Genomic DNA, 20711 nt, shown 5'->3' with positions numbered 1-20711 from the left:
AGCTTATCTCACCACCTGTAGTTATTTAGGTGAAAGCTCCAAAATGCTTGCCTAATATGTCTGTTTATCCAAAAGGAAGTACAGAGGGAGAGCTAGATAGATAGCATTGCGTTACATTACATGGCAATGCAATGCACAGTTGCTGAAGTTGAACCAAAATGAGCTTGTCATCTGGCTTCTGCAACTTTGAACATGAAAAATCCAATGAGGAGAAGAAAAGCGAAGCCAAAGAGTCCATCCCAAAATCCGACAAACAAGCAAAATGAACAAAAAACATTGAATTCAATTCTTTCTGATTTTAGAAACTGCATTAAAGAAGGGGTGCACCGGTCCTGGAGATACTGCAATACCAGGTCAATGCGTGGAGTGGACAGAGCAAGCTCTTTTTCCATCTCCCTGTTCTAAAAATCCATTTAATATATGGTCCCCAGATAGGGGACGTATCAGATATTAAACTGATAAGAACAGATACTACACTTGATCTTAGCCAAAAGGCCGAGAAGCGATAACCAGAATTGGTTTCGAACTACGGAGCCACCTAAGGATCCTGAAAAGTCCATTTGTGGAGATGAGCTCCTGGACTCCCGTTAAGAAGACATGTTGTCAACCTCTAGATCCCTTACATGCCTGCACTTTTCGGCTTGCTGCTGCTGCAATCCACGCGTTTTAGATCTGCATAACTCCACCTCTTTAAACACAGCACCCTCACCCCCTGCTGTTCCCACCCGCCTCAACACCGTTGGAAGGGAGGATAACCAATTAAGGCGGGGGGTGGGGTGGAACGAGCAGCTGTCTACCCTTAGCAGGAGGGCTGCTGATTACTTACCTCTCCTGCTGCTGCTGGCTGTCCAGCAGAAGACTGAAGGTGGCTGCTGCTGTGCGCAGGTATATAAAGGCTCAGAGCCTATTATGACACGCGCAGCCAGCGTTCCATTGCCACATTCCATCTACTGCAGGCAGGATACCTGGCTGGCTGAATGTCACTGAGAAGCTCACAGAGACCGCCATAAGCAACAGTTTAACAGAATGCCACAGACTAATCAACCCAACTTTTTGGGTTGGGTTCTCTTTTATAGTCTGCAGGCATTAAATGAAAGAAGTCAGTGTTCCAGCAGAGGGAGACAACGTTTCAGAAAAGGCATTGTAGCAAACCAAAAAAGAAATTTTAAGCGCAGCAGAGTAACCAGCGCACATACCTGTTAGCTCAGGTGAGTTTAAAAGGCTGCTGTTGATAACAAGGGCATTTGCTAAATAGATGGTGTGTGTGCAACAATATACTGAAAGGTCAATTATATTGTGCAGCTTATCTCACCACCTGTAGTTATTTAGGTGAAAGCTCCAAAATGCTTGCCTAATATGTCTGTTTATCCAAAAGGAAGTACAGAGGGAGAGCTAGATAGATAGCATTGCGTTACATTACATGGCAATGCAATGCACAGTTGCTGAAGTTGAACCAAAATGAGCTTGTCATCTGGCTTCTGCAACTTTGAACATGAAAAATCCAATGAGGAGAAGAAAAGCGAAGCCAAAGAGTCCATCCCAAAATCCGACAAACAAGCAAAATGAACAAAAAACATTGAATTCAATTCTTTCTGATTTTAGAAACTGCATTAAAGAAGGGGTGCACCGGTCCTGGAGATACTGCAATACCAGGTCAATGCGTGGAGTGGACAGAGCAAGCTCTTTTTCCATCTCCCTGTTCTAAAAATCCATTTAATATATGGTCCCCAGATAGGGGACGTATCAGATATTAAACTGATAAGAACAGATACTACACTTGATCTTAGCCAAAAGGCCGAGAAGCGATAACCAGAATTGGTTTCGAACTACGGAGCCACCTAAGGATCCTGAAAAGTCCATTTGTGGAGATGAGCTCCTGGACTCCCGTTAAGAAGACATGTTGTCAACCTCTAGATCCCTTACATGCCTGCACTTTTCGGCTTGCTGCTGCTGCAATCCACGCGTTTTAGATCTGCATAACTCCACCTCTTTAAACACAGCACCCTCACCCCCTGCTGTTCCCACCCGCCTCAACACCGTTGGAAGGGAGGAGAACCAATTAAGGCGGGGGGTGGGGTGGAACGAGCAGCTGTCTACCCTTAGCAGGAGGGCTGCTGATTACTTACCTCTCCTGCTGCTGCTGGCTGTCCAGCAGCAGACTGAAGGTGGCTGCTGCTGTGCGCAGGTATATAAAGGCTCAGAGCCTATTATGACACGCGCAGCCAGCGTTCCATTGCCACATTCCATCTACTGCAGGCAGGATACCTGGCTGGCTGAATGTCACTGAGAAGCTCACAGAGACCGCCATAAGCAACAGTTTAACAGAATGCCACAGACTAATCAACCCAACTTTTTGGGTTGGGTTCTCTTTTATAGTCTGCAGGCATTAAATGAAAGAAGTCAGTGTTCCAGCAGAGGTAGACGTTTCAGAAAAGGCATTGTAGCAAACCAAAAAAGAAATTTTAAGCGCAGCAGAGTAACCAGCGCACATACCTGTTAGCTCAGGTGAGTTTAAAAGGCTGCTGTTGATAACAAGGGCATTTGCTAAATAGATGGTGTGTGTGCAACAATATACTGAAAGGTCAATTATATTGTGCAGCTTATCTCACCACCTGTAGTTATTTAGGTGAAAGCTCCAAAATGCTTGCCTAATATGTCTGTTTATCCAAAAGGAAGTACAGAGGGAGAGCTAGATAGATAGCATTGCGTTACATTACATGGCAATGCAATGCACAGTTGCTGAAGTTGAACCAAAATGAGCTTGTCATCTGGCTTCTGCAACTTTGAACATGAAAAATCCAATGAGGAGAAGAAAAGCGAAGCCAAAGAGTCCATCCCAAAATCCGACAAACAAGCAAAATGAACAAAAAACATTGAATTCAATTCTTTCTGATTTTAGAAACTGCATTAAAGAAGGGGTGCACCGGTCCTGGAGATACTGCAATACCAGGTCAATGCGTGGAGTGGACAGAGCAAGCTCTTTTTCCATCTCCCTGTTCTAAAAATCCATTTAATATATGGTCCCCAGATAGGGGACGTATCAGATATTAAACTGATAAGAACAGATTTTTTTTTTTTTTTTTCACTCAGATTTCGAAATTAAATGATTTATGTCTTTCATATTTCACAGAAATTAAGACTAAATCCAAGAAATCATCACCGTGAAACACAGAAAAGGTAAGTAGAAACATTTATACTAATACGAACTATTAATCCAAAATATTATTCCACTCCTTCTGCCTCCAGATTTTTTCTGCTTCTTCTATACCTACATCTTTCCTATCTTTCCAATAGTAGATAAATAAATAACTAAAGCTAAGTTTAATACAATCATTAACAGATAACATGGTCCTTTTAAACAATAAAATATTTCTACATTTCCATAAAGCCATTTTAACTACAGAAACAATTAGCCAAACCACTTTAAAGTCTACATTTCTTATACCAATTCCATAAAATATTAAGTTAAAATCAAAAGACCTAAGACTACTTACAACTCCAACCAATGTACTTATCTTCCTCCAAACCCTTTGTGCAAAGTCGCAATTCCAAAAGATGTGTAAACACGTCTCGTCCTCTATACAACCATGCCTCGGACACTGAGAATTCCTCACCAACCCTCTCCTATGATTAAAATCTTTAGTTGGAAGACACTTCTTTATGATGTTCCATAATAAATCCTTTTGCTCATTTGCAATAAATGGCACATTAACCCGTAGCCAAATTTCTTTTGATAATTGTGATGAGAATTGGTCAACCGTACATGTATAACTTCTATTCTCCAAAAACTTTAAAATTTTCCTATGATTTGTTAGTATTTCACATCCCCCACACATCAAGTTAAATTCTCTCATTATTCTTTCCAAAATTATATAATGTTCTGGAGGTAGCCATCTATGGGGTTTCTTCAGATCCATCACACACCATTTATATTTCCTTATAAAAAAACCGCAGTTATATGTTAAAATAGCTTTCAGATTCGATTCTTCGCCAACCAGAACATTAAAACACAAAGAGAGATATTTACAATATAAAAACCTTCTAATATCTGGGAAGTTCTTCCCTCCGTCTTCTTTCTTCTTATACAACTCCTCCCTTCTAACCCTCTCCATCTTTGTACCCCAGAAAAAATTAAAACACTCCTTAATAATCTTCTTCATTACAGAGTCCGGTGGTATAAAAACAACGGCAACATATAAAATCAAGGGTAAAAGCACTTGTCTTATCACTAATATCTTCCCTTCCATCGACAAGCATCTTAGCTTCCACAGGCTGATCTTTTTTCTTACACGTTCCAAAAGTGATTCCCAATTCTTAATATTCCCACAATTTGATGAAAAGAATACCCCTAAAATTTTTATCTCTGGAACCACTAAAAGCCTACAAGCCCCATCAATCATAAAACCACCAATTGATAAAACCCCTGATTTTTCAAAGTTAACCTTAAAACCAGAAGCACCGCTGAACCATTCCGCTGTCCTTAAAACTCTGTTAAAACTTCTCATACTCCTCACAAATACTGTTACGTCGTCCATATATGCCACAAACTTAAGAGGTACATTATTATTTCCCGGTAGAAACACTCCATCCACCACCTTATCGTTTCTAATAGCACTTAAAAGAGGTTCTATCGCACATATGAATAAAATAGGAGACAAAGGGCAGCCCTGTTTAACGCCACAAGTTATCTTAATACTTCCAGATAAAAACCCGTTAACAGACACTTTACTAAAAGATAAATCATATAAACATTTAATACGATTAATAAACTCTTCCGGGCAACCAATTTTCTTTAAAACTTCAAATAAAAAACAATGTGATACTCTATCATATGCCTTTTCAAAATCTAATGTGATCAATGCTAGTTTTTGTGCCCTATCTTTAAAATCCCATATCACGTCCCTTACCAATAAAAGTGAATCTGTAATTTTTCTCCCAGGAACTGCGCATGATTGCTCCCCTCCAATTACCATAGATATTACCTTTTTTAAACGGTTTGCAAGTATTTTCGCATAAATTTTGTAGTCTGCATTAAGAAGAGTTATAGGTCTCCAATTCTTGATAAGACTCTTTTCCCCCTTTTTAAAAAGTAACACTATCAACCCTTCTGCCCATGACCCTGGAGTACAACATGAACACATTACATGATAAAATAACTCAAAAAAATCTTCTTTTAAAAAACTCCAAAAACACTTATAAAATTCTATAGGCAAACCGTCCATACCCGGGGTTTTAGAATTTGCAAAGGATTTGATTGTTTCCCATAATTCATTAATCGTAAAATCACTAATTAAAACATCTTTCCCCTCCTCTGAAAAGGCATACTTTAGGTTATTCAAAAAATGATCCCTCAAAACGCCATCACTTTTTTTCTCTGAAAATAAATCACTATAAAATTCCTCCACCTTCTTAATTTTTCCTTCCAGTACAATTTCACCTTCCACATTTTCCATAAAGTCTTTTTTCCCAACAATTTTTTTAAAGAAGAATTTGGAGCATTTCTCATCTTCTTCCAAAACTCTCACTCTAGCATTAAAAATAATCTCTTTCCCTTTTTCATGTAAAATTTTTTGTATTTGACTTTTAACACACTCAATTTCTTCGTCAAAATTATTTCCATTATTCCTGAAAGTATAAAAACATTGTAACCTAGCATTCAACAACCGATATTGTTCTCTCTTCTCTCTGGCCATTCTTCTACCCACTTTAATAAAAAATACCTTAGTTTCTCTTTTAAAAAAATCCCACCACTCCAGAACATCTTTAAAACTCCTCCTCTTCAATCTCAGTTTTTTATAAAATGTACAAAACTCTAAAACTACTTCCTTGTCCTCTAACAGAGAAGTGTTTAGTTTCCAATGCGTGGATTTCCTGTTTTCTACATTATTACAATCAACAACACATCTTATTAATTTATGATCAGAGAAGCAGCTTAATTCGGAATTAAAAGAGTCACATTTAAAATGGGTAGATATAAAAAAATAGTCAATTCTAGAACTAGCACGATTACTCGACCATGTTACTTCTTCATCTTTGTTTCTCCCACAAGCAACCCATGCATCTTGCAAGTTACTAGCAGAAATAATACCATTTAAAACCGTAACGGAGCTGTCTTTTTTGCTATTCAGATGACAATTAAAATCTCCACTGACAATTATTGGTCCCGACCCAGTTAAAAACATCTGTAAAATTTCAAATAATTCTGTCCTTCTGCTTTTAACAGGATGGGCATAGACACAGAAGCATTTAATTATCAGATTAGATTTTTTGATCTCCACTTTTAGAATTCGACCCGGGTATATCTCCTCATAATCCACTATGTCCCAGTGTTGACTACATAAGAAACCAACTCCATCACTCTTATTTTCATTCCCACCTGAAAAAATAGCTTTTCCACACCAATGTTCTTTAAAAAAATCATAATCAACAGATTTTCTTAGGTTACATTCCTGTAAAAAAATAAAGTCCAAATTTTCCAATCCTAAAAAATCATATAGAGCAACTCTTTTTTGTTCATTATTTAACCCCTGAACATTCAGGGAAGCAAATTGGATCATCCTGGTCTGCCATTCTTAGGGCATGCCCCATCACCCTCGTCTGAAGTAGAAAAATCTTGAATCTCCTGCTCATCTGAACTGGAGACTACAATGTCCTTTGCTACATCTACTTTTTCTATAGCTTTCACTTTCCCTCCACCTAGTATATTCACCTCTCCAACTTCTTCTACCCTTCTTTTCAGAACTCTATCCGAACAGTCCATCTGGACCTGAGTACACGACTGACCACCGGACTGAGACCCAGAAGGTAACGGCTCCACCAGAGGTAAAGTTTTCTGCATGATTCCCACTTTACTTGCCGGCGGGATTTTCTGTATAATTTTACCCAATTCAAATAACACAGAATGTCTCTTCCCCTCTTCTTCCTTTTTTTGTTCTTTCTTCTGTTCCTTTCCCTTCTGCTCTTCTATCTTCTGCTCTTCTTTCTTCTGATCTTCTTTCTTCTCATCTTCTTTCTTCTTTTCTTCTCTCTTCTGTTCTTCTCTCTTCCTCACTTCCTTTTCAGTCTCCACCCGACTCTTCTCCTCTTTATTCTGTTTATATTCCTCTTCCATTTTCTTGAACCTCTCTGCCTTCTTCTTCTCCTTTTCCACCTTTTCTTTCTCCTTCCTTTCATTCTCCATCCTCAGATCCTCCTCCTCATTCCTTGTTCCTTCCATGTCCTCATCAGCTTTTCCTTGTTGCTGACTTCCAGGCACGGTATCCATCTCTTCATCGCCCTTCTGATTCCTCTTTGCAGGGCAATCTTCCTCCTGATGTCCAGCTCCTGGACATTCTGAACACTTTTTGCAACCATTGTCATTATGGCCATATATTCGACATTTTCTACAATATTCAGGCATCCCCGCAAAAAATAAATACCCACGGCTACGGTTTATAAAAACGACCGGCGGGGGCCTCAGTACACCACCCTCTACATCAGGATCTTTTTTGAAAGCCACCAAATAAGTTCTTTTCCCATTCCATACCCCAAATTGCGTTTTTCCTCTTCCCTTCTCAATCACCTTCTCACAGTAAGTACTAAGAAAACACAGGACCTCCTGATCAGAAATGAAAGGGCTGAACATGTGGACTGTCAAGAGTCTAAATGAAAATTGAAACGAGGGGATTACTTTAACCCCCTCGAACAGCGCATTCTCCTTATTAATTTCATAAAGAGAAAATACCCGTTCACACTGGGAACTTCTCATTAAAGTAATGTCATGGAAGCCCCTTGAAAAGAAACTTTGAAAACAATAATATTCGTCTTTTTCAATTTTCAAAAAGCTGCAAATCTTCTCATAGACAAAAGTCGCATCCTTCTCTTGCCTATGACCAGGAGACACCACAAACCTAATTGTGTCCTTAAGCGGGTATTCCTCATGAAAATAGTCATTGGGATTTCCCCCTTGATCAGTCCTCCTACCTCCAGTATTCCTCCTGGACTCCATATTCTCTTCTTTCCTTCTTTCCACAGATAACACCAGGAAAAAAATGAAGAAAAACACCTCCTAGGATCGCCAAACGTCTCTGGATTCCGACCTCCTCTCCGACCGTCCACCACTACACAAAGAAAAGACCGTCCACCAGCGATAAAAGGGTATTCCCAGCTTTGGTCCACCACTCCCAATAGCAGCAATTGGGTAAACCCAAAAGGCCGAGAGCAGCAACCTCCACACAGGTCACCTTTAGCCCAATGACAGGATCCACTACAGATCGTGCCAAAAGGCCGAGAAGCGATAACCAGAATTGGTTTCGAACTACGGAGCCACCTAAGGATCCTGAAAAGTCCATTTGTGGAGATGAGCTCCTGGACTCCCGTTAAGAAGACATGTTGTCAACCTCTAGATCCCTTACATGCCTGCACTTTTCGGCTTGCTGCTGCTGCAATCCACGCGTTTTAGATCTTCATAACTCCACCTCTTTAAACACAGCACCCTCACCCCCTGCTGTTCCCACCTGCCTCAACACCGTTGGAAGGGAGGAGAACCAATTAAGGCGGGGGGTGGGGTGGAACGAGCAGCTGTCTACCCTTAGCAGGAGGGCTGCTGATTACTTACCTCTCCTGCTGCTGCTGGCTGTCCAGCAGCAGACTGAAGGTGGCTGCTGCTGTGCGCAGGTATATAAAGGCTCAGAGCCTATTATGACACGCGCAGCCAGCGTTCCATTGCCACATTCCATCTACTGCAGGCAGGATACCTGGCTGGCTGAATGTCACTGAGAAGCTCACAGAGACCGCCATAAGCAACAGTTTAACAGAATGCCACAGACTAATCAACCCAACTTTTTGGGTTGGGTTCTCTTTTATAGTCTGCAGGCATTAAATGAAAGAAGTCAGTGTTCCAGCAGAGGGAGACAACGTTTCAGAAAAGGCATTGTAGCAAACCAAAAAAGAAATTTTAAGCGCAGCAGAGTAACCAGCTCACATACCTGTTAGCTCAGGTGAGTTTAAAAGGCTGCTGTTGATAACAAGGGCATTTGCTAAATAGATGGTGTGTGTGCAACAATATACTGAAAGGTCAATTATATTGTGCAGCTTATCTCACCACCTGTAGTTATTTAGGTGAAAGCTCCAAAATGCTTGCCTAATATGTCTGTTTATCCAAAAGGAAGTACAGAGGGAGAGCTAGATAGATAGCATTGCGTTACATTACATGGCAATGCAATGCACAGTTGCTGAAGTTGAACCAAAATGAGCTTGTCATCTGGCTTCTGCAACTTTGAACATGAAAAATCCAATGAGGAGAAGAAAAGCGAAGCCAAAGAGTCCATCCCAAAATCCGACAAACAAGCAAAATGAACAAAAAACATTGAATTCAATTCTTTCTGATTTTAGAAACTGCATTAAAGAAGGGGTGCACCGGTCCTGGAGATACTGCAATACCAGGTCAATGCGTGGAGTGGACAGAGCAAGCTCTTTTTCCATCTCCCTGTTCTAAAAATCCATTTAATATATGGTCCCCAGATAGGGGACGTATCAGATATTAAACTGATAAGAACAGATACTACACTTGATCTTAGCCAAAAGGCCGAGAAGCGATAACCAGAATTGGTTTCGAACTACGGAGCCACCTAAGGATCCTGAAAAGTCCATTTGTGGAGATGAGCTCCTGGACTCCCGTTAAGAAGACATGTTGTCAACCTCTAGATCCCTTACATGCCTGCACTTTTCGGCTTGCTGCTGCTGCAATCCACGCGTTTTAGATCTGCATAACTCCACCTCTTTAAACACAGCACCCTCACCCCCTGCTGTTCCCACCCGCCTCAACACCGTTGGAAGGGAGGAGAACCAATTAAGGCGGGGGGTGGGGTGGAACGAGCAGCTGTCTACCCTTAGCAGGAGGGCTGCTGATTACTTACCTCTCCTGCTGCTGCTGGCTGTCCAGCAGCAGACTGAAGGTGGCTGCTGCTGTGCGCAGGTATATAAAGGCTCAGAGCCTATTATGACACGCGCAGCCAGCGTTCCATTGCCACATTCCATCTACTGCAGGCAGGATACCTGGCTGGCTGAATGTCACTGAGAAGCTCACAGAGACCGCCATAAGCAACAGTTTAACAGAATGCCACAGACTAATCAACCCAACTTTTTGGGTTGGGTTCTCTTTTATAGTCTGCAGGCATTAAATGAAAGAAGTCAGTGTTCCAGCAGAGGTAGACAACGTTTCAGAAAAGGCATTGTAGCAAACCAAAAAAGAAATTTTAAGCGCAGCAGAGTAACCAGCGCACATACCTGTTAGCTCAGGTGAGTTTAAAAGGCTGCTGTTGATAACAAGGGCATTTGCTAAATAGATGGTGTGTGTGCAACAATATACTGAAAGGTCAATTATATTGTGCAGCTTATCTCACCACCTGTAGTTATTTAGGTGAAAGCTCCAAAATGCTTGCCTAATATGTCTGTTTATCCAAAAGGAAGTACAGAGGGAGAGCTAGATAGATAGCATTGCGTTACATTACATGGCAATGCAATGCACAGTTGCTGAAGTTGAACCAAAATGAGCTTGTCATCTGGCTTCTGCAACTTTGAACATGAAAAATCCAATGAGGAGAAGAAAAGCGAAGCCAAAGAGTCCATCCCAAAATCCGACAAACAAGCAAAATGAACAAAAAACATTGAATTCAATTCTTTCTGATTTTAGAAACTGCATTAAAGAAGGGGTGCACCGGTCCTGGAGATACTGCAATACCAGGTCAATGCGTGGAGTGGACAGAGCAAGCTCTTTTTCCATCTCCCTGTTCTAAAAATCCATTTAATATATGGTCCCCAGATAGGGGACGTATCAGATATTAAACTGATAAGAACAGATACTACACTTGATCTTAGCCAAAAGGCCGAGAAGCGATAACCAGAATTGGTTTCGAACTACGGAGCCACCTAAGGATCCTGAAAAGTCCATTTGTGGAGATGAGCTCTTGGACTCCTGTTAAGAAGACATGTTGTCAACCTCTAGATCCCTTACATGCCTGCACTTTTCGGCTTGCTGCTGCTGCAATCCACGCGTTTTAGATCTGCATAACTCCACCTCTTTAAACACAGCACCCTCACCCCCTGCTGTTCCCACCCACCTCAACACCATTGGAAGGGAGGAGAACCAATTAAGGCGGGGGGTGGGGTGGAACGAGCAGCTGTCTACCCTTAGGAGGAGGGCTGCTGATTACTTACCTCTCCTGCTGCTGCTGGCTGTCCAGCAGCAGACTGAAGGTGGCTGCTGCTGTGCGCAGGTATATAAAGGCTCAGAGCCTATTATGACACGCGCAGCCAGCGTTCCATTGCCACATTCCATCTACTGCAGGCAGGATACCTGGCTGGCTGAATGTCACTGAGAAGCTCACAGAGACCGCCATAAGCAACAGTTTAACAGAATGCCACAGACTAATCAACCCAACTTTTTGGGTTGGGTTCTCTTTTATAGTCTGCAGGCATTAAATGAAAGAAGTCAGTGTTCCAGCAGAGGGAGACAACGTTTCAGAAAAGGCATTGTAGCAAACCAAAAAAGAAATTTTAAGCGGAGCAGAGTAACCAGCGCACATACCTGTTAGCTCAGGTGAGTTTAAAAGGCTGCTGTTGATAACAAGGGCATTTGCTAAATAGATGGTGTGTGTGCAACAATATACTGAAAGGTCAATTATATTGTGCAGCTTATCTCACCACCTGTAGTTATTTAGGTGAAAGCTCCAAAATGCTTGCCTAATATGTCTGTTTATCCAAAAGGAAGTACAGAGGGAGAGCTAGATAGATAGCATTGCGTTACATTACATGGCAATGCAATGCACAGTTGCTGAAGTTGAACCAAAATGAGCTTGTCATCTGGCTTCTGCAACTTTGAACATGAAAAATCCAATGAGGAGAAGAAAAGCGAAGCCAAAGAGTCCATCCCAAAATCTGACAAACAAGCAAAATGAACAAAAAACATTGAATTCAATTCTTTCTGATTTTAGAAACTGCATTAAAGAAGGGGTGCACCGGTCCTGGAGATACTGCAATACCAGGTCAATGCGTGGAATGGACAGAGCAAGCTCTTTTTCCATCTCCCTGTTCTAAAAATCCATTTAATATATGGTCCCCAGATAGGGGACGTATCAGATATTAAACTGATAAGAACAGATTTTTGCGTTTATATTTAAAATATCGTAGTCTTTATCTTTTCTTCAGAGCTTTAAAATAACATCTTCCATAGGTGATAGTTCCATATACTCAGGGCTCTTTTCTTTCCAAGCTTCTTCATATCCATTAGGTAGTACATATAAATTTCACTTAATGCCAGTCTTATACAATCCTTGACTTCTATATAGTCTCTTTTAAACAACAATATGTTTCTGGTCTTCCATAGAGCACTTTTAACACAACTCAAAGTGCACCATAAAACTCTCTCTTTTTCTTTCGTCATGTTTGGTAAAATCCCATATAAAACCACTTCATGGCTTAAAAAATTAAGACCAGATAAAAATTTTAAAAGCTCACCACAGTCTTTCCACACTTGCTGTGCAAAATCACAATTCCAAATAAGGTGCATAGTAGTCTCATCATTATTGCACTGATGCCTCGGGCAGGTTTGTATAGTGCTAAGTCTTCTTTTATACTGGAAATCACGAGTCGGTAAACATTCCTGTACAATCATCCAAGCTAAGTCTTTATGTTGATTCATCAGGTAAGGTGCATTTGTTAAATTCCATATTTTAGTGACTCTGCTATATGAATAATGGCTTATGGGCGTCAAAGTTTCTTTCTTTTTTAATTGCTGCAGCAGCTTCCTTGCATTCTTCAATGTCTCCATCTCAAAAGAATCTAGGCCATATAATCTGATAACTTTCTCCAGGATGGCATATTGTTGTGGAGGTGATAACAACACTGGGCTTGTTAAAGAAATGGATATCCACTTTCGCCTTCTAAAAATGTGGCCAGCTGCATATCTTAAAAAATGTGCCCAAGGGCTTGAAGCAAACATATATTTAAAACAGAGGCTAAAAAACTTGGAGTATAAAAACAGTTTGACGTTGGGAACATCCTTACCACCAAGGTGGTGCATCTTGTACATTGTTTCTCTCTTCACCTTTTCGAACTTAGAGTTCCACACAAATTCAAACAGCATTCTCTGTAATCTTCTCGCTGTAAGGTCACTTGGGGGATAAACATAACTGAGATATAACATGACAGGAAGCAGAAGGGCCTTAATAATTAAAACTTTACCTTCGATTGTTAATTTTCTTAATTTCCAAAAGTCAATCTTCTTTTGTATTTTGTCCCTTACTCCATCCCAGCTCTTCATTCCATTATTCTGTCGATCAAAAATCACTCCCAGAATTTTACTCTTCTCTGACTGCATCGGGAGATCAGGGATGGACACATCCGCCCAATTGCCACGGACAAAACAATCACATTTCTCAATGTTTAACTTAAAACCTGAGGCTTCACAAAAAAAATTGGTCGTTCTTATAGCTCTCCTGAGAGCGGCAGGTGATGAACAAAAAATAGTAATATCATCCATGTAGCCCATTACCTTCACATCTCTTCCATGTCCTCCAGGGATAGGGACACCTTTAATCACTTTATCTTCTCATAACATAGATAAAAGAGGCTCTATTGCACATATAAATAGCACTGGGGACAAAGGGCAGCCTTGCTTCACACCTGAATGCAAAAACACTTCATTCGACAAAAATCCATTGATTAAAATTTTACTAAAAGAGTTCTTATATAAAAGTGCCACTTGCTTGATAAAAATTTCAGGGAAGCCCATTTTTTTTAAAACCAACCATAAAAAACAATGAGAGACACGATCAAAAGCCTTTTGAAAATCCAACGATAAAATTGCTAAGTCTTGCTTCCTGGATTGCTGGTACCATATGACATCGCGGATGGTATTGAGATGCTCCGCAACTCCTCTTCCTGGCACCCCACATACCTGGTCTTCATAAATAACTTTGGATAAAACTTTTTTAAAACGGTTCACTAAAATTTTGGACATCAACTTGTAATCAACATTCAACAGTGTGATTGGTCTCCAGTTTGCCAGATGGGATTTGGCTCCTTTTTTAAAAATCAGGGAGACCAGACCACTTCTCCAAGATATAGGCAGGATATCACACTTAAAAGCTTCTTTGATTACTAAAAACAAGTCGGGTTTTAAAAAATTCCAAAATTCACGATAAAATTCAACAGGCAAACCGTCAGAACCAGGGGTTTTCCCATAGGAAAAACTTTTGATAGCAGCATCTACTTCCGACAAGGTGACTTCAGTGCATAACAATTCTTGGTCTTCGCGGCTCAGACTATTTTTTAATGAATTAAGGGCATCTTCAGTAAAAGACTGGTCTATAGTTTTCTCATTAAAAAGCTGCTGATAAAACTGGTGAGCTTGGTTGAGCATACCTTCAGTTGTAGTTTCACCCTCTAATTCTGTTATCATTTCCTTAGCAGCAACTACTTTTTTAAAAAAAAATCTTGAGCACTTTTCATTTTTCTCCATCACTTCAATTTTTGAGTTATAAATTATTTCCTTACCCTTCGACTCTATACTCTTTTTAATTTCTTTTTTTGTTGCTTCAATTAAATCGTCCATTTCAAGTCCCACATCTCTTAGTTGATAACAGGTCTGCAATTTAGTAATAAGCCTCTTATGCCAAGCGGACTTTTCTCTTGCATTGGCTATGCTGACCTTGATAAAAAAACTTTTTATCTTCATCTTGCTGTATTCCCACCATTCTAGCAGAGTTAAAAATGTTTGTTGTTTTGTTCTTAAATAATTAAAAAACGCTTTAAAATCTGTTCTTACCTTAGGATCTTGTAACAATGTTGTATTTAGCCTCCAAACTCCTCTTGCCTTGACAAGCCCAGGTAATTCTAACTCTGATAGCAGCATCTTATGATCTGAAAAAATGTTTGGGATTAAGACAACAGATTTGACATTCACATATTGGGACATGAAAATAAAATCAATACGAGATTTAGAAGAAGAGTTCTCCCAAGTATAACCGGGATCATTACTATGGATCTCTTTCCAGGAGTCTCTAAGAAAAAAATCAGTTAACAAATCCTTTAGTTGTTTCTCTGTTTTGTCTTTTTTAGGAACGGTGGAACTCCCGCTTCTCCCTTCACCAGGCAAGACACAATTGAAATCCCCACAGAACATCAGAGGCGATGAACCAGGTAGGTAATATTGCACATCTTCAAACAACTGATGTCTCTCTTCCTTCACCGGAGAAGCATAAATGTTCAAAAGTCTAAAGTCCACACCTTTAAAACTAATATTTAAGAAAAGAGCACGTCCAGAAGAAATGTCCACAAAAGAGTTGATTTTAAAGTCATGCGACCTAAACAGCACTCCAATGCCAGAGGAACGATTTTCATTATCTCCGGACCAGATAGAGGGCCCATGAGGCCAATCTTTTCTTAAATCTGCATAATTCATATCAAAGTCAATGTTACATTCTTGCAAACAAAAGACATCACAGTCCACTGTTGACAGGTAGGAAAACAAAGCAGCCCTTCTTGTAGGGCCCCTTATACTCCTCACATTGAGCGAGGCTACTTTAATTGACGAGGTCATGATAGGATAGTTCAGGTCACACTACTGTCAGAATCAGACATAAAGCCCACCGATGTTAACGGGCTCTGCACTTCTGAGTCCGAAAAAGAAATGTTTATAGGGTCTGAAGGCCTTGGCTCCTCAGGAGGGGCCGCGGGAGCCATTGGCTTGTATTGCAGAAGACTTGGTTTTAATGGACACTTCTTGGAAGTCTCCCTGGCCACATTCTCATCAGACCTATCATCTGTTTTCCTTTTCCTACGAGTTTCCAGCTCCATTGCTTCTTCCTCCGAGCTAAATGTCCCGATTTCAGCAGAGGGACTCCCCTCCACCACCATATCACCCGGATCAGAATCAGCAGCCCAGTCCTTAGATGAAGCTTCCCTCTTCCCAGGAGGGACAGGTTTCTCAGCTGGAGGTTTCTGCACAGACGTGGGCTTATGCGCAGCAGGAATAGGAGAAATGGCAGGTTTTCCCTGTGCAGCAGGCACTGAAGTGCTTGTGGACCCGCCTACAGGGGGTTGTGTTCGCACAGTAGATACAGGACCACCGGTGGGACTCCCCTTAGCAGCAGGAGCAGGAGGGTTGGTTGGCTTCCTCTGTGCAGCAGGTGCAGACGTACCACCTGATGTACTAGCAGGCTTGGTCTGTGGAGCAGGTACTGGAGAGCTAGAAGACTGCCCCCGCGCTGTAGACGCACCCGCAGGAGCAGGAACAGCAGAGGGTTGCCTCTGCCCCCCGGGAGCAGATGGAGGCATACGGGCAGGTTGCTTTGCCAGCGTTTCAGCATAGGTTTCCGCCTTTTTCTTCAAAGGACACTCCCGGAAGGAGTGACCTGGGACCCGGCAGATGTTGCACACCATCTCATTGGTACAGTCCATTGTGGCATGTCCATGCTTGTAGCACTTCTTACAGATTGCCACCTCCTCCTTGCAGTTCTCATAAGTGTGACCGAAACACATGCATTTCCGGCAGAAGAGGGGCATGTCCGGGTACAAGAGGCGCCCCCGCTCCCTACCGATCAGGAAACTTGACGGAGGATGACGCTGACCACCAATGCCATTTGGATCCTCACAAAATTTAACAAAAAATTTATGCTTTCCCGTCCAGAGGTTTTCCTCATTCATGACCTTGTGGGAATACCGCAGTTCTGGGAAATAGTTTTGAAGAAAGCAAATAATATTAACTAAGGGAACATGAGGGTTGCTCATCTGAACCACGAGCGGCTTCTCTCCACCGGAGTAAAGGATGACAAAGGTGAGTCCTTTAAGGTCCTCATCTGAAAGGTGCAGGTGAATCTGGCGGAAGAGGTTCTGGCACGCATACTCCGACTCCAGAGTCAAAGTGAAGGAACCGGGGCGATCTTGAAGGGCCAGGATGTCTTCCCTCTTTACTCCTAGGATCTCCAGCAGCACTCTCCTCACGAAAAACTTCAAGGTCATCTTCTCCTTGGATGCATCGTCCACTTCGATCTTGAAAGAGTTCTTGATGCGAAGGTCACCAGCTCTGGCATAGCGCACTGCGGCCGCTACTGCTGATGCCATCTTCAAAAGGTAGATAGGGTCGATCGCCTTCTTGGTTTCTTTGCGTATCTGCCCCCTAAAGCAGCATGAGGCTTAAGACGGCTTTTACACCGCCGATGCCTCAAGGCCAAGGGCACGATTGGCTTAGAATCCTTCTGGCAAGATGTGGTATCTTAGCCAAAAGGCCGAGAAGCGATAACCAGAATTGGTTTCGAACTACGGAGCCACCTAAGGATCCTGAAAAGTCCATTTGTGGAGATGAGCTCCTGGACTCCCGTTAAGAAGACATGTTGTCAACCTCTAGATCCCTTACATGCCTGCACTTTTCGGCTTGCTGCTGCTGCAATCCACGCGTTTTAGATCTGCATAACTCCACCTCTTTAAACACAGCACCTTCACCCCCTGCTGTTCCCACCCGCCTCAACACCGTTGGAAGGGAGGAGAACCAATTAAGGCGGGGGGTGGGGTGGAACGAGCAGCTGTCTACCCTTAGCAGGAGGGCTGCTGATTACTTACCTCTCCTGCTGCTGCTGGCTGTCCAGCAGCAGACTGAAGGTGGCTGCTGCTGTGCGCAGGTATATAAAGGCTCAGAGCCTATTATGACACGCGCAGCCAGCGTTCCATTGCCACATTCCATCTACTGCAGGCAGGATACCTGGCTGGCTGAATGTCACTGAGAAGCTCACAGAGACCGCCATAAGCAACAGTTTAACAGAATGCCACAGACTAATCAACCCAACTTTTTGGGTTGGGTTCTCTTTTATAGTCTGCAGGCATTAAATGAAAGAAGTCAGTGTTCCAGCAGAGGGAGACAACGTTTCAGAAAAGGCATTGTAGCAAACCAAAAAAGAAATTTTAAGCGCAGCAGAGTAACCAGCGCACATACCTGTTAGCTCAGGTGAGTTTAAAAGGCTGCTGTTGATAACAAGGGCATTTGCTAAATAGATGGTGTGTGTGCAACAATATACTGAAAGGTCAATTATATTGTGCAGCTTATCTCACCACCTGTAGTTATTTAGGTGAAAGCTCCAAAATGCTTGCCTAATATGTCTGTTTATCCAAAAGGAAGTACAGAGGGAGAGCTAGATAGATAGCATTGCGTTACATTACATGGCAATGCAATGCACAGTTGCTGAAGTTGAACCAAAATGAGCTTGTCATCTGGCTTCTGCAACTTTGAACATGAAAAATCCAATGAGGAGAAGAAAAGCGAAGCCAAAGAGTCCATCCCAAAATCCGACAAACAAGCAAAATGAACAAAAAACATGGAATTCAATTCTTTCTGATTTTAGAAACTGCATTAAAGAAGGGGTGCACCGGTCCTGGAGATACTGCAATACCAGGTCAATGCGTGGAGTGGACAGAGCAAGCTCTTTTTCCATCTCCCTGTTCTAAAAATCCATTTAATATATGGTCCCCAGATAGGGGACGTATCAGATATTAAACTGATAAGAACAGATACTACACTTGATCTTAGCCAAAAGGCCGAGAAGCGATAACCAGAATTGGTTTCGAACTACGGAGCCACCTAAGGATCCTGAAAAGTCCATTTGTGGAGATGAGCTCCTGGACTCCCGTTAAGAAGACATGTTGTCAACCTCTAGATCCCTTACATGCCTGCACTTTTCGGCTTGCTGCTGCTGCAATCCACGCGTTTTAGATCTGCATAACTCCACCTCTTTAAACACAGCACCCTCACCCCCTGCTGTTCCCACCCGCCTCAACACCGTTGGAAGGGAGGAGAGCCAATTAAGGCGGGGGGTGGGGTGGAACGAGCAGCTGTCTACCCTTAGCAGGAGGGCTGCTGATTACTTACTTCTCCTGCTGCTGCTGGCTGTCCAGCAGCAGACTGAAGGTGGCTGCTGCTGTGCGCAGGTATATAAAGGCTCAGAGCCTATTATGACACGCGCAGCCAGCGTTCCATTGCCACATTCCATCTACTGCAGGCAGGATACGTGGCTGGCTGAATGTCACTGAGAAGCTCACAGAGACCGCCATAAGCAACAGTTTAACAGAATGCCACAGACTAATCAACCCAACTTTTTGGGTTGGGTTCTCTTTTATAGTCTGCAGGCATTAAATGAAAGAAGTCAGTGTTCCAGCAGAGGGAGACAACGTTTCAGAAAAGGCATTGTAGCAAACCAAAAAAGAAATTTTAAGCGCAGCAGAGTAACCAGCACACATACCTGTTAGCTCAGGTGAGTTTAAAAGGCTGCTGTTGATAACAAGGGCATTTGCTACATAGATGGTGTGTGTGCAACAATATACTGAAAGGTCAATTATATTGTGCAGCTTATCTCACCACCTGTAGTTATTTAGGTGAAAGCTCCAAAATGCTTGCCTAATATGTCTGTTTATCCAAAAGGAAGTACAGAGGGAGAGCTAGATAGATAGCATTGCGTTACATTACATGGCAATGCAATGCACAGTTGCTGAAGTTGAACCAAAATGAGCTTGTCATCCGGCTTCTGCAACTTTGAACATGAAAAATCCAATGAGGAGAAGAAAAGCGAAGCCAAAGAGTCCATCCCAAAATCCGACAAACAAGCAAAATGAACAAAAAACATTGAATTCAATTCTTTCTGATTTTAGAAACTGCATTAAAGAAGGGGTGCACCGGTCCTGGAGATACTGCAATACCAGGTCAATGCGTGGAGTGGACAGAGCAAGCTCTTTTTCCATCTCCCTGTTCTAAAAATCCATTTAATATATGGTCCCCAGATAGGGGACGTATCAGATATTAAACTGATAAGAACAGATACTACACTTGATCTTAGCCAAAAGGCCGAGAAGCGATAACCAGAATTGGTTTCGAACTACGGAGCCACCTAAGGATCCTGAAAAGTCCATTTGTGGAGATGAGCTCCTGGACTCCCGTTAAGAAGACATGTTGTCAACCTCTAGATCCCTTACATGCCTGCACTTTTCGGCTTGCTGCTGCTGCAATCCACGCGTTTTAGATCTGCATAACTCCACCTCTTTAAACACAGCACCCTCACCCCCTGCTGTTCCCACCCGCCTCAACACCGTTGGAACGGAGGAGAACCAATTAAGGCGGGGGGTGGGGTGGAACGAGCAGCTGTCTACCCTTAGCAGGAGGGCTGCTGATTACTTACCTCTCCTGCTGCTGCTGGCTGTCCAGCAGCAGACTGAAGGTGGCTGCTGCTGTGCGCAGGTATATAAAGGCTCAGAGCCTATTATGACACGCGCAGCCAGCGTTCCATTGCCACATTCCATCTACTGCAGGCAGGATACCTGGCTGGCTGAATGTCACTGAGAAGCTCACAGAGACCGCCATAAGCAACAGTTTAACAGAATGCCACAGACTAATCAACCCAACTTTTTGGGTTGGGTTCTCTTTTATAGTCTGCAGGCATTAAATGAAAGAAGTCAGTGTTCCAGCAGAGGGAGACAACGTTTCAGAAAAGGCATTGTAGCAAACCAAAAAAGAAATTTTAAGCGCAGCAGAGTAACCAGCACACATACCTGTTAGCTCAGGTGAGTTTAAAAGGCTGCTGTTGATAACAAGGGCATTTGCTAAATAGATGGTGTGTGTGCAACAATATACTGAAAGGTCAATTATATTGTGCAGCTTATCTCACCACCTGTAGTTATTTAGGTGAAAGCTC

General features: G+C 42.2%; 7 non-coding genes and 1 pseudogene across 7 annotated transcripts; all 8 read right to left on the bottom strand.

Moving 5' to 3' along the window:
* Positions 1–316: 316 nt before the first annotated feature.
* On the bottom strand, positions 317–507 carry LOC141180998 (U2 spliceosomal RNA). The gene has a single exon (XR_012256617.1). It is a non-coding gene; the product is annotated as a U2 spliceosomal RNA (small nuclear RNA).
* A 1109-nt stretch (positions 508–1616) lies between these two features.
* On the bottom strand, positions 1617–1807 carry LOC141180997 (U2 spliceosomal RNA). Its single transcript, XR_012256616.1, has one exon. It is a non-coding gene; the product is annotated as a U2 spliceosomal RNA (small nuclear RNA).
* Positions 1808–2913: 1106 nt separating this feature from the next.
* Positions 2914–3105, bottom strand: LOC141181981 (U2 spliceosomal RNA). The gene has a single exon (XR_012257490.1). It is a non-coding gene; the product is annotated as a U2 spliceosomal RNA (small nuclear RNA).
* A 6281-nt stretch (positions 3106–9386) lies between these two features.
* On the bottom strand, positions 9387–9577 carry LOC141180996 (U2 spliceosomal RNA). The gene has a single exon (XR_012256615.1). It is a non-coding gene; the product is annotated as a U2 spliceosomal RNA (small nuclear RNA).
* A 1109-nt stretch (positions 9578–10686) lies between these two features.
* On the bottom strand, positions 10687–10877 carry LOC141180995 (U2 spliceosomal RNA). The gene has a single exon (XR_012256614.1). It is a non-coding gene; the product is annotated as a U2 spliceosomal RNA (small nuclear RNA).
* A 1109-nt stretch (positions 10878–11986) lies between these two features.
* On the bottom strand, positions 11987–12163 carry LOC141181982 (U2 spliceosomal RNA; annotated as a pseudogene).
* Positions 12164–18388: 6225 nt separating this feature from the next.
* On the bottom strand, positions 18389–18579 carry LOC141180993 (U2 spliceosomal RNA). Its single transcript, XR_012256612.1, has one exon. It is a non-coding gene; the product is annotated as a U2 spliceosomal RNA (small nuclear RNA).
* Positions 18580–19688: 1109 nt separating this feature from the next.
* Positions 19689–19879, bottom strand: LOC141180992 (U2 spliceosomal RNA). Its single transcript, XR_012256611.1, has one exon. It is a non-coding gene; the product is annotated as a U2 spliceosomal RNA (small nuclear RNA).
* Between the last annotated feature and the right edge of the window lie 832 nt (positions 19880–20711).

The sequence above is a fragment of the Phyllobates terribilis genome, unplaced genomic scaffold, assembly GCF_046119375.1.
Source record: "Phyllobates terribilis strain yellow unplaced genomic scaffold, ASM4611937v1 Scaffold_34__1_contigs__length_13252353, whole genome shotgun sequence".
NCBI lineage: Eukaryota > Metazoa > Chordata > Amphibia > Anura > Dendrobatidae > Phyllobates > Phyllobates terribilis.
Note: the sequence above shows the minus strand (reverse complement) of the source record. Positions and strands in the feature narration are given on the sequence as shown.